The 12,350-nt window shown below is 48.5% G+C and overlaps 1 long non-coding RNA gene and 1 pseudogene across 1 annotated transcript in view; one reads left to right on the top strand and one right to left on the bottom strand.

The window, feature by feature from the left end:
• The window catches only part of LOC108520074 (uncharacterized), a 6,499-nt gene extending 4,738 nt beyond the window's left edge, over window positions 1–1,761 (bottom strand). The window contains exons 1-2 of the long non-coding RNA XR_001882823.1: window positions 1,678–1,761; window positions 963–1,070 (exon numbers count right to left, since the gene is read on the bottom strand). This is a non-coding gene — a long non-coding RNA (uncharacterized LOC108520074). The remainder of the gene's footprint in view (window positions 1–962; window positions 1,071–1,677) is intronic.
• Window positions 1,762–2,654: 893 nt separating this feature from the next.
• LOC108520049 (ubiquitin-conjugating enzyme E2 E3 pseudogene) overlaps window positions 2,655–12,350 on the top strand; it is a 27,795-nt pseudogene continuing 18,099 nt past the window's right edge.

Here is a 12,350-nt window from a genome sequence, read left to right as displayed (position 1 = left end):
GGGTACGGTGGCTCGCGCCTGTAATCCCAGCACTTTGGGAGGTCGAGGCAGGTGGATCACCTGAGGTCAGGAGCTCGAGACCAGCCTGGCCAACATGGTGAAACCCTGTCTCTACTAAAAATACAAAAATGAGCCAGACTCCATCCTCCCAACTCATTGACCTCTTTTTACTCCTTCTCCCCAATCTTTAGATCGTGTTCAATCTCCATAGATTTCCACCTCTTCTCCCATCTCTGCGCCTCCTCTGCTTTCCCTGTTCAATTCTCTCTTCCATGTTATACCCCCATGTCCTCACTCTCTGGCACCTAAGATCCCCAGGTGTCCTCCCTGCTGTCCTTCCCCCTCTGTTCTCTTTGCCACCAGCATCAATGTGCTCTGTCCGCCCTGGCTCCAAATCCCTCCTCCTTCTTTCCCTCACTCTGATGAGCCTCCCTCTTTGCTGCCCCTCTCCCTACCTTGCTGTCCTTCATCTCTCTGTACATCTAGCTTTTCTCTACATTTCTCCAGTTGCTCTTCTCCTCCTGCTTTCTTATCTTTAGTTTAATCACTTTTGCTGTCTCTTGGCAAATCCCTCACCCATCCTCTACTTTGCCGTCTGTTATGGGTCTTTCTCATTCTGCTTTTCTCTGTCTCAGGTTTTCTACTGCTCTCTCAGTCCCTCTCTCTGTCTCCTGATCCCTTTGGCCCACACAATCACAGGAGGGTTTGGAGGAAGACGCCTGCAACCGGAAGAAGCGCATTTTCCAGGGACTGGAGCTGGGCAGACAAGAACACCTCCGTGTCACAGGACAGGCCCCGGGCACCTCTCCCCAGCGCGGGCTCAGGGGAAGCGGTGACTGCAGGGGGGAGACATGGAGAGCAGCAGGGCCCAGCCTGAGTAGGAGGGAGGTGGGGGACAACGATGCCTTCGGAAAAGGGTGGGGTCCGCAGGATCCCAGCACCAGGCAGAAAACCCAGCCTACCTGGGACTGGGGTCGCGGGGCTGCGTTCCAGGGTCCGGCGAGGGTGAGGCTGGGAGACGCCCAGGGCGGAAATCCACCTCTCAGGTGAGGACTTTAAAAAGTGTGGGGCTGGAGGAGTCAAAAAACGGTTTTGAGCAGGAAAACTATGCGATAGGAAGTGTATATCTTGTACTACAGCAGAAAGACCAGGGACAGGACCAGCCTCAGGGCGACTTTAAACCCAAAACGAAAAGACCTCCGGACTCTCACGGGGACGTCTCAATTTGCTGTCGGTGAAAGAAGACGGGCGAGAATTTCCAGGTTTGTGGGGGACCTGACATTCCAGGTAAAGAAGCGCTGGGGAGGCCGGGCGCGGTGGCTCACGCCAGTAATCCCAGCACTTTGGAAGGCTGAGGAGGGCGGATCACGAGGTCAGGAGATCGAGACCATCCTGGCTAACATGGTGAAACCCCGTCTCTACTAAAAACAGAAATAGATTAGCTGGGCATGCTGGCGGGCGCCGGTAGTCCCAGCTACTCCGGAGGCTGAGGCAGGAGAATGGCGTGAATCCAGGAGGCGGAGCTTGCAGTGAGCCGAGATCGAGCCAATGCACTCCAGCCTGGGCGACAGAGCTAGACTCTGCCTCAAACAACAACAACAAAAACAAACAAACAAACAAAAAAGAGCGCCGGGGGCCTGGGAAACGCAGACTTGATAAAAGCAGAGCGAAACTCACGCGCGGTTGTAGGACCTTTACTCCACGCGATCCGCTTCCGGGTTTGCGCGAAACTGCGCGCGCAGGGCAGAAGCCTGACCTGGGCGGGACCCCCGAGGAGGTGGGCGGGGCCTAGGCGAGGTAGAGGCTGGGCGCGAGGCGGAGAGACCTCACCGTTTAGAACGGGCCCAGGGCGGGGCCGGGGCGATACCTGTGCGTCTCTCAGCCTTTTTCCCTGCGCCGGTGTTTTTCCGGCTTTGGAGGCGAGATCCGCCAGGAAGGCTAAGGCGTGATTCGAAAGCGCTGGAATTATGTGGAACGGCCTCCCGGGGACTGGAGTTGCGACGCTGCGCTCCAGAGGCCAGCAAGGGAGAAGCTGGGAGGCGCCTAGGGCGGGAATCCACCTCCGGGATGAGGACTTTAAAAAGCGCGGGCAGGAGGAGGGGTCAGGAAACGGTTTTGAGCAGGAGAACTACGCGATAGAAGGCGCGGGGACTGGACCAGCCTCAGACTGACGTTAAACCCTAAAGGAAGCTGGGCGCAGTGGCTCAGGCCTGTAATCCCAGCACTTGGGGAGGCCAAGGCGGGCGGAGAAGGAGGTCAGGACTTCAAGACCTGTCTGGCCAAGATGGCGAAACCCTATCTACACTAAAAACTACAAAAATTAACCAGGCAAAGTGGCAGGCGCCTGTAATCCCGGTATTCGGGAGGCTGAGGCAGGAGAATCGCTTGAACCCGGGCGGCAGAGGTCGCGGTGAGCCGAGATTGCTGCCACTGCACTCCAGCCTGGGCGACAGACTGAGACTCAGTCTCAAACAAACAAACTCAAAAGGAAGCGACCCCCGGACTCTACAAGGATGTCTCAATATGGTCTGTGTGGAGGAAGGAAGGTGGGAATGTCCAGGTCTCTGGGGACCCCACCTCTCCAGTATAGCAGAGCCGGGGGCCTGCGAAGGGCCGACTTAACTAGAGACAGAGCGAAACTCACGCCCTGCGGTATGACCTTCACTGAGGCGATCTGCTTCCGGGTGGCCCGAGGATCTCCGAGCCTGGGGGTCCAGTTCAGCCTGGGCGACAAAGTAACACCCCCTCCCGCTGGGCTCCCTTACCCTTACTAGTCTTTTTTTTAAACTTTTTTAAATAAAATTTTTGATGGTGTGACATAGGGATGCAACGTTTTTTTCCATGTGAATATCCAGTTAGTTGTCCCAGCACAGTTGTGGAAGAGATCTATTACTTTCTTTCATTATATATACTTTTTTCTTTTCTTCTTTTTTGAGACAGAGTATTTCGCTGTCACCCAGGCTGGAGTTCAGTGGCAAGATCTCGGCTCACTGCAACCCCTCCCCGCTGGGTTATAGTGATTCTCCTGCTTCAGTCTCCGGAGCAACAGGCATTTCAGGTGGGCGCCACCATGCCCTGCTTATTTTTGTATATTTGGCTGAGAGGGGCTTTCATCATGTTGGCCAGGCTGGTCTCAAACTCCTGACTTCAAGTGATCCACCTGCCTCGGCCTCCCAAAGTGCTGGGATTACAGGTGTGAGCCACCGTGACTGGCCCAAGAAATACTGTTTACTACACTCTTTAAATGTTGAGAAAATATAATTGAAAACAAAAAAATTCCCCCAAATGAGAAATCATCTCCACGACAATAACAGAGAAATAAAAACAATTTTATTTATACATAAGCCTTAGACCAGAATGTGATGGGAAAAAGAGGCAAACAGCTAAGAGGTTGAAAACAGAGAAAGAAACTTCGCTGTTCTATACTATGCATTAAGTACATGTTTTCAAGATCAACACTAATCAGTCCTCAGGGAAAAGGACTTGACGACACCCTTGGTGACACATAGTTCATCATGGCTCTACTTGGTAATGGAGGTGACCATCTTTGTCAGCCAATTATTTTTATGCAGAGGAAGGGGGAAAAACCCTAACCCATGTCATTTTGACAAGTGTGAGTTTTACAACATGGCAACAGGCGCCCTCTCTGGTGAGGCTCCTACAATCCGACAGAAACTGATGTCAGCAGTAAACAATACAATTTAGAATATATGATTAAGTATAGAATTTATTTGAACACAAAGCTTGAAGAAAGCCACCTGGAAACTTCAACTCCAAATGAATGGGATCAGCGTTCCAAAGTAGAGACCTTAAGGTTTCACACACATAGGGTAAGACAGAGAAGAATCACCACATTTTCAAGACCAGTGCATAGGTTGCAGCAACTTGATTGATTACGGATTGATACACTTCCAGGAAGGTTACTTTATCACTCCACAGAAAAGGACAATGACCCGAGGAAGTCTTATCTCTGGGGCTGCTTAGTCTTCCTAATTATTTACAGGAAAACTCTTAAAAGTTGCGTCTGCATACCACTGGACTCAGGTTGCATGACCACATTCCTCTCAAGGCTCAGAATTATTTAAAAGTCGATAGCTTTAAATTTGAATTCTTTGAGGTTTGAATTATTTAATTTCCTACTGAGATACAGGTACTATCTTCCTTGTTGTTTACCTTTCGAAGAGAGCTCCCAAATCCTTAAGAAATACATCCCTGGGCTGGGCAGGGTGACTCACGCCTGTCATCCTAGCACTTTGAAAGGCTGAGGTAGGAGGATTGCCTGAGCTCAGGAGTTCGCGACCATCCTGAGCAACACAGTCCTGTCTCTACTAAAATACAAAAAAATTAGCCTGGCGTGGCAGCGTGTACCTGTAGTCCAAGCTACTTGGGAGGCTGAAGCAGGAGAATTGCATGAACCCGGGAGGCAAAGGCTGCAGTGAACCAAGATCGTGGCACTGCTCTCCAACCTGGGTGACAGAGTGAGACTCCATCTTCAAACTTTTATATATATATATACACACACACATATACATACACACACACACACTGGGTCACTATGCTGAAAAAATATATATGCTTTCTAAAATATAGTACTTTAGGCCGGGCACAGTGACTCACGCCTGTAATCCCCGCACTTTGGGAAGTGGAGGCAGGCGGATCGCCTGAGGTCGGGAGTTCAATACCAGCCTCACCAATATGGAGAAACCCTGTCTCTACTAAAAATACAAAATAAGCCGGGCACGATGCTGCATGCCTGTAATCCCAGGGAGAATTGCTTGAACCCTGGAGACGGAGGTTGTGGTGGGCTGAGATCACACCATTGCACTAGAGCTTGGGAAACAAGAACAAAACTCTGTCCAAAAAAATAAAAATAAAAGGCCGGGCGCGGTGGCTCAAGCCTGTAATCCCAGCACTTTGGGAGGCCGAGGTGGGTGGATCACAAGGTCAGGAGATTGAGACCATCCTGGCTAACACGGTGAAACCCCATCTCTACTAAAATACAAAAAAATTAGCCGGGCGTGGTGGCAGGCGCCTGTAGTCCCAGCTCCTCGGGAGGCTGAGGCAGGAGAATGGCTTGAACCTGGGAGGCGGAGCTTGCAGGGAGCCGAGATCGTGCCACTGCACTCCAGTCTGGGCGACAGAGCGAGACTCCGCCTCAAAAAAATAAATAAATAAATAAAAAATAAAAAAAAACCACTTTGGAAGAGAGAGAAAATGCATTTACGAATTTTCTAAATAAATGTCCTAATAAAAGAAATGAAAGGAAAAAAAAGTCTTCCCTTATTTTCAGAGGAGGACTTATACCTCTTATTTATTTGCTTGTTTGTTTGAGACAGAGTCTAGCTCTGTCATTCAGACTGGAGTGTGGTGGTGAGAAGGCTGACTGCAGCCTCCAATTCTATGGCTTAAGTGATCCTCCCACATCAGCACCCTGAGCAGCTAGCTGGGACCACAGGTGTGCACCACCACACCTGGCTGAGTTTTTTGATTTTTAGTAGAGTCAAGGTCTCACTATGTTGCCCAGGCTGATCACGAACTTCTGGGCTCAAGCAGTCCTCCCGTATTGGCCTCTCAAAGTGCTGAGATTATAGATGTGAGCCACCCCTCCGGGTTCTGGCTTTATTTCAACAAAATATAAAATTGTCCTCCACCTCCTATGTGTAATAGAGAGTTTTGCATGTCACCTTTCAGTTTCCATTATCCACTCAACTCATGATTTTGATTAGTTTAATAAGCCGTTCTAATTGTCAGTCCCCACTGCAACCAGCGCCTCACTTCACCCCTTTACGGAGGTTCCTGCCCTTTTCCCCCCGCCCTGCCCCAGACTGAGGGGAGCTCGCCCCGCCTGCAGGACTCTACCTGCTCCAAAAAAAGCGCTTTGCATTAAAACCATTTTCAACTTAAAAGGAAAAACAATTCAGCATTCGGTACCGGTGGCCCACTACAATATGTTGCTTTACCTTCCATTGAAATATTAACTTCATATGAAATATTAAAACGGGCAGGAAGCATCCTGTGATATTAGGGGTAATAACACGGCACATCAGAAACAATCCACCAATCAGAACCCGGAGGATCCAGTCCTGGGGGGCAAGAGGATGACAGCAGGCGACATCTGGGGCCAAGCTGACGAGAGAGCCCGGACCGCCCCCTCCGGCCCCGCCCCCTCCCGCTGTCCGGCCCGGCCCCCAGGCAGCCTCCTCCCTCTTGCTCTGCCCCAGTCCCCTTCCAGGCCCCGTCCCCAAAGCGGCTTCCACCCTCTTGCCCCGCCCAAGCACCTGTTCTGGCCCCGCCCCCTAGGAGACATTTTTTTTCCCCTTCCCGTTCCGTCCCCGCCCACTGTCCAGAACCGGCCCAGACAGGGTCGAGGGCCCACCCACGGTTGTTTTGCAGCGCCCGGGGCTGACTCAAATGAGTGTTTTTTTGTGTGTTTCCGCTTCAAACCTGTCCTTCGCAGGACCCCAGCACCGAGTCCAGCCACACCAGGAATCTGGGTGTTTCGGATTGTTGAAATCCCCACGCGAGTTTGTGCAGTTTTCAGGGAGTCACCATGTTGGCCAGGCTGGTCTCGAACTCCTGAATTCAGGTGATTTGTCCGTCTTGGCCTCCCAAAGTGCAGGGATTACAGGTGTGAGCCACCACACCTGGCCAATTTTTTGTATTTAGTAGATTCAAGGTTTCTTCACGTTGGCCAGACTGGTTTCAAACTCCTGACCTCAAGAGATCCACCCACCTTGGCCTCCCAAAGTGCTGGGGTTAGAGGCGTAAGACACCAGGGCCGGCCAGTCTAAGCTAATTTTGACAGGACAGTGAAATGACTGAGACAGGAAAAGGAGCATCTCATCATCAGCCTCACCAAAGACTTACAAATCTTATTAAACAAAGGAAGATGGCCGGGCGCGGTGGCTCAAGCCTGTAATCGCAGCACTTTGGGAGGCGGAGACGGGCAGATCACGAGGTCAGGAGATCGAGACCATCCTGGCTAACACGGTGAAACCCCGTCTCTACTAAAAAAATACAAAAAAAAAAAAAAAAAATGCTGGGCGAGGTGGCGGGTGCCTGTAGTCCCAGCTACTCGGGAGGCTGAGGCAGGAGAATGGCATAAACCGGGGAGCAGAGCTTGCAGTGAGCTGAGATCTGGCCACTGCGCTCCAGCCTGGGTAACAGAGCGAGACTCCGTTTCAGAAAAAAAAAACAAACAAAAAAACAAACGAAGTTAACAGTCTGTACTATGAAACTTGCAATACTTGAAGCCATCTAATAGCACTAACAAGTTTTCAAAACCTTAAGGCAAGCAGGGCATGGTGGCTCACGCTTGTAATCCCAGCACTTTGGGAGGCTGAGGCGGGAGGATCATGAGGTCAGGAGATTGAGACCATCCTGCTTAACACGGGGAAACCGTGTCTTTACTAAAAAAAAAATACAAAAAATTAGCCGGATGTGGTGACACGCGCCTGAGGTCCCAGCTACTTGGGAGGCTGAGGCAGGAGAATCCCTTAAAATCAGGAGACAGAGGTTGCAGTGAGCCAAGATCGCATCACTACACTCCAGCCTGGGTGACAGATCGAGACTCCATCTCGAAATAAAAAAAAAAATAAAAATAAAGAAATGAAAGAAGGCTAAAGAGTAACTCCAACCCAAAAACATATATAAAGTTCTCCAGAAAAGGTAGATAAAAGGACAGATAGGCTGGGTGCAGTGATGCAGCTTACAGCTTGCAGTGAATGCAGAGAATGAAGTACTGAGATAATTCCAGCTGAGTGGGGCAGGAAGCAACACCTCTGAGAGAGTGCCACCCCAGAATCCGCCCTCCAAGTGTTTATTGAAAGGGCTTGTTTAAACTACACTTCAGACAAACAAGAGATGTCCACCATGGAGCTCTTTGCAGGCGGATTGTGAGGCACATATGGCCATGTTAAAGCACTCAGACCACATTCACAGGAGACTGTTTTCAGCGTTCCTTATCACACAGTCTACTCCTTGTCCTGATTTCAGGGTCAAGGAGTTACAGTCTCATACACAAACAACATACACACAGTGCCTCAGTATTTTTCCATGCCTCAATCTCAAATGCCTTGTACATAAGCTTGATTATGTTGCCGTGCACCCACCAAAGGTGGTTCACGCCCGAAATCTCAGCACTTTGGGAGGCCAAGGCAGGCAGATCACCTGAGTTTGGGAGTTCGAGACCAGCTTGACCAACAAGGAGAAACGTTGATTCTACTAAAAATACAAAATTAGCCGGGTGTGGTGGTGCATACCTGTAATCCCAGCTACTCGGGAGGCTGTGGCAAAAGAATTCCTTGAACCCAGGAGGCGGAGGTTGCAGTGAGCCGAGATTGCGCCATTGCACTCCAGCCTGGGCAACAGGAGCAAAACTTTGTCTCATAAATAAATAAATAGACAGACAGATACAGAAACCGGTATAAGTGTATCTTTTCTTTATAACACAATGTTTTTTCCAATTATTTAGCAGAAAAAAGCATGAAAAAACACTATACATGTGTTAATGAAAATGCAACATACACAGAAGTAATTCTGACATAAATAACAAAGAGTTCTACTGGAGAAACAGTAGTTTTTGCGGGTTATGGAAATTTTTGTTTGTTACTTTCTTTCTTTGTTTTTTTGAGATGGAGTCTTGCTCTGTCGCCTAGGCTGGAGTGTAATGGTGCCATTTCGGCTTCTGCATTCTTCACTTCTTGAATTCAAAGAACTTAGCCTCTTGAGTAGGTGCGATTACAGGTGCCCACCATCGCGCTTCGTATTTTCAGTAGAGATGGAGTTTTGCCATGTTAGCCAGGTGGGTGTTGAACTCCTTACCTCAGGTGATTTGCCCTGCCTCGGCCTCCCCAGGTGCTGAGGTTACAGGAGTGAGCCACTGCACCCAGCCAGGTAATGGAAATTTCAAGTTTCATTTTTATGCTATAACTTTAAGATATTTAACATACCTACAACAATAACCTCCCCTCAAATAGCTATACAACATGCTTTGGTTTTTTTTTTTTTTTTTTTTTTTTTTTTGATAGAATCTTGCTCTGTCTCCAGGCTGGAGTGCAGTGGCACCATCTGGCTCACTGCAACCTCTGCCTCCTGGGTTTAAGCAATTCCACTACCTCAGCCTCCCGACTAGCTGGGACTACAGGCATGCACCACCACGCCTGGCTAATTTTTTGTATTTTAGTAGAGACGGGATTTCACCATGTTGGCCAGGATGGTCTCAATCTCCTGACCTTGTGATCTGCCTGCCTCGGCCTCCCAAAGTGCTGGGATTATAGATGTTAGCCACCGTGCCCGGCCCACACTTTGGTTCTTCATACTGAAAGGAACGGACACTAACGTGGTTTTTATATTCACCCTGGAATTATGCTTAAACCACTTCTAAGTTTACTAAAAACTAAAAGACAAAACTATTTAAAATAATGATAATGGCTGGGCATGGTGACTCGCGCTTGTAATGCCAGTGCTTTGGGAAATCGAGACAGGTGGATCACTTGAGATCAGGAGTTTGAGAACAGCCTGGCCAATATGATGAAACCCCATCTCTATTAAAAACACAAAAATTAGCTAGGTGTGGTAGTGGGCACCTGTAGTCGCAGCTACTTGGAAGCTGGGGCACAAGAATCGTTTGAGCCTGGGAGACGGAGGCTATGGTTAGACAAGATTGCACCACTGCACTGTAGCCTGAGCAACAGAGTGAGACTCTGTCAAAAAAAAAAAAAAAAGTAAGTAAGAAGGGAATCAACGTATGTCTACACAAAAAAAGCAATTAAACCCAAATAGTAGGAAATGAGAAATGAAGAACAAAAAAATCCTAGAAGAAATACAGAACAAAAACACAATGGTAAGGTCTTCTCCATCAGTAATTATTAAAATGTAAATATTTACCTCTACATTCAGAAGGCAAAGACTGCCTCAATCAACAGGAACCAACTACATGTTGCCCACAGAAGACTCGTATTAGCCCTAAGGACACACATACGCTAAAATTTAAAAAGTAAAAACCAATAATTAGGTATGGGGGTTGGGGCCTGTAACTCCAGCTACTCAGGAGGACAAAGAGGATCTCTTGAGCCCAGGAAATCAAGACCAACTTCAACAACACAGCATAAAAATGAAAGATAACCTGAAGAAAGCAGGGTATAGTCTGCTGGTTTACCATTTTTATCCCTGATACAGACAGCTCCTCTATTCGTGTCCCCTGGCATACAGTATAGGCTCCATAGCTACCGAGTCAGTGAATGAATGAGAATGACAGAGTGATACTAGTATGTCCTCTCTGGGGTCTCATGTGTGCCGGGGCCCTATTTGACCTTGGAATGGTCTTCATCGTGATGAGGGAGCTGAGCAGGAACAGCTGAGCAGGAGAGCCCAGGGTCCCTCAGGCAGACCACTCTGCTTGCCCAATCAGTAAGAAAGACAAGTGTATGTTCACTCTGAAACACATCTGGCTGACCCAAGGGGTAACTGCTGGACTCTGAGCAAACTTACATTGGCAATTAAAGACCCTAAACTCTGCAGAAAGAGGAGAGGCTCTCTTGCTGACCAGACTCTTAATGAAGAAAAATTCCTGGGGTCTAAGACTTCTCACTTGGCAATGACATTGGATTAAATATTTCCAGACTCAAATCCTTGGGTCTTAGGTTGGGTCTTGGGATGATGCAAACTGATAGAATTGTAGGCAATGAGCATCAGAATAGACCAGTGGACAGGAAGGTAGAAGACTTGAGGGAGGGGGTCAAGAACAGGCAGAGAAACCACTCCTCTCCCTCAGACACCCACCTGGGGAAGCACCAACTTTGCCATCGTGGAGAAGACAATGGGAAAGGGGGGAGTGTGCATAGGGTGGGTGACGGTGTGTGTACTGTTTGAAGAAAAACTCCTTTCCCTAAATGGGACTCCATTAGCTTAGCTCATCTATTCTACCCACTGCTGAGCACAGGGGCATCCTGTGAGGATAAATACGGCTTTTCCTTCCTCCAGTTCCTGAATCTCTAGGCCATGACTAGGGCTGTAACCCTCAAACTCCCTTCCCAGGACCCAGTGTTCCCTCTTTATGGGAAAAACATCTGTGCTCCACATTTAGATTATAGCATCTTATTTATTTATTTATGTATTTATGTTGAGATGGAGTCTCACTAACTTGCCAGGCTGGAACGCAGTGGCACGATCTCGGCTCACTGCAACCACTGCCTCCTGAGTTCAAGCGATTCTCCTGCCTCAGCCTCTTGAGTAGCTGCAACTACAGGCGTGTGCTACCAAGCCCAACTAATTTTTACATTTTTTCAGTAGAGACAGGGTTTCACCATGTTGGCCAGAATGGTCTTGATCTCTTGACCTCGTGATCAGCCTGAGCAACAAGAGCAAAACTCCATCTCAAAAAAAAAAAAAAAAAAGAGGCCGGGCACGGTGGCTCACACCTGTAATCCCAGCACTTTGGGAGCCTGAGGTGGGCAAATCATGAGGTCGAGACCAGCCTGACCAACACAGTGAAACTCCGTCTCTACTAAAAATACAAAAATTAGCTGGGCGTGGTGACATGCACCTGTGGTCCCAGCTACTCAGGAGGTGGAGGAAGGAGAATTGCTTGAACCCGGGAGGTGGAGGTTGCAGTGAGCCGAGATCGCAAAACTACACCCCAGCCTGAGTGACAGAGCACGACTCCATCTCAAAAAAACGATTCTACCAAAACTTACTTCATAAGTAATTTTTTTTTAAATTAAAAAACAGGCTGCATGTGGTGGCTCCTGCCTGTAATTGCATCAGTTTAAGAGACCTATACAGCTGGATCTTTTGAGCCTAGGTGTTCGAGACCAGCATGGACAACATGGCAAAATCTAGTATCTACAAAAAAATACAAATATCTGGCCGGGCTAAATGGCTCACACCTATAATCTCAGCACTCTGGGAGGTCAAGGTGGGCAGATCACTTCAGGTCAGGAGTTTGACACGAGCCTGGCCAATGTGGAGAAACCCCAATCTCTACTAAAAATACAAAAATTAGCCAGGCATGGTGGTGCACGCCTGTAATCCCAGCAACTTGAGAGGCTGAGGAAGGAGAAACGCTTGACCCCAGGAGGCAGAAGTTGCAGTGAGCCTGGATCCTTCCACTGCACTCCAGCCTGGGTGACAAAGAGAGTCTCAAAAAATCATAATAGTAACGAAACAAACATTAGGCAGGCCTGGTGGGGCACATTTGTGGTCTCAGCTACTCAGGAGGCTGAGGTGGGAAAATCACTTGAGCCCAGGAGGTTACAGCTGAAGTCAGGAGTGATCCTGCCACTGCACTCCAGCCTGGGCAAGAGTAAGAATTAAAATTAAAATTAAAAAAAAAAAAAAAAAAAAAAAAA

The sequence above is a fragment of the Rhinopithecus bieti genome, unplaced genomic scaffold (genome assembly GCF_001698545.2).
Source record: "Rhinopithecus bieti isolate Rb0 unplaced genomic scaffold, ASM169854v2 scaffold_50799, whole genome shotgun sequence".
Classification (NCBI taxonomy): Eukaryota; Metazoa; Chordata; class Mammalia; order Primates; family Cercopithecidae; genus Rhinopithecus; species Rhinopithecus bieti.
Note: the sequence above shows the minus strand (reverse complement) of the source record. Positions and strands in the feature narration are given on the sequence as shown.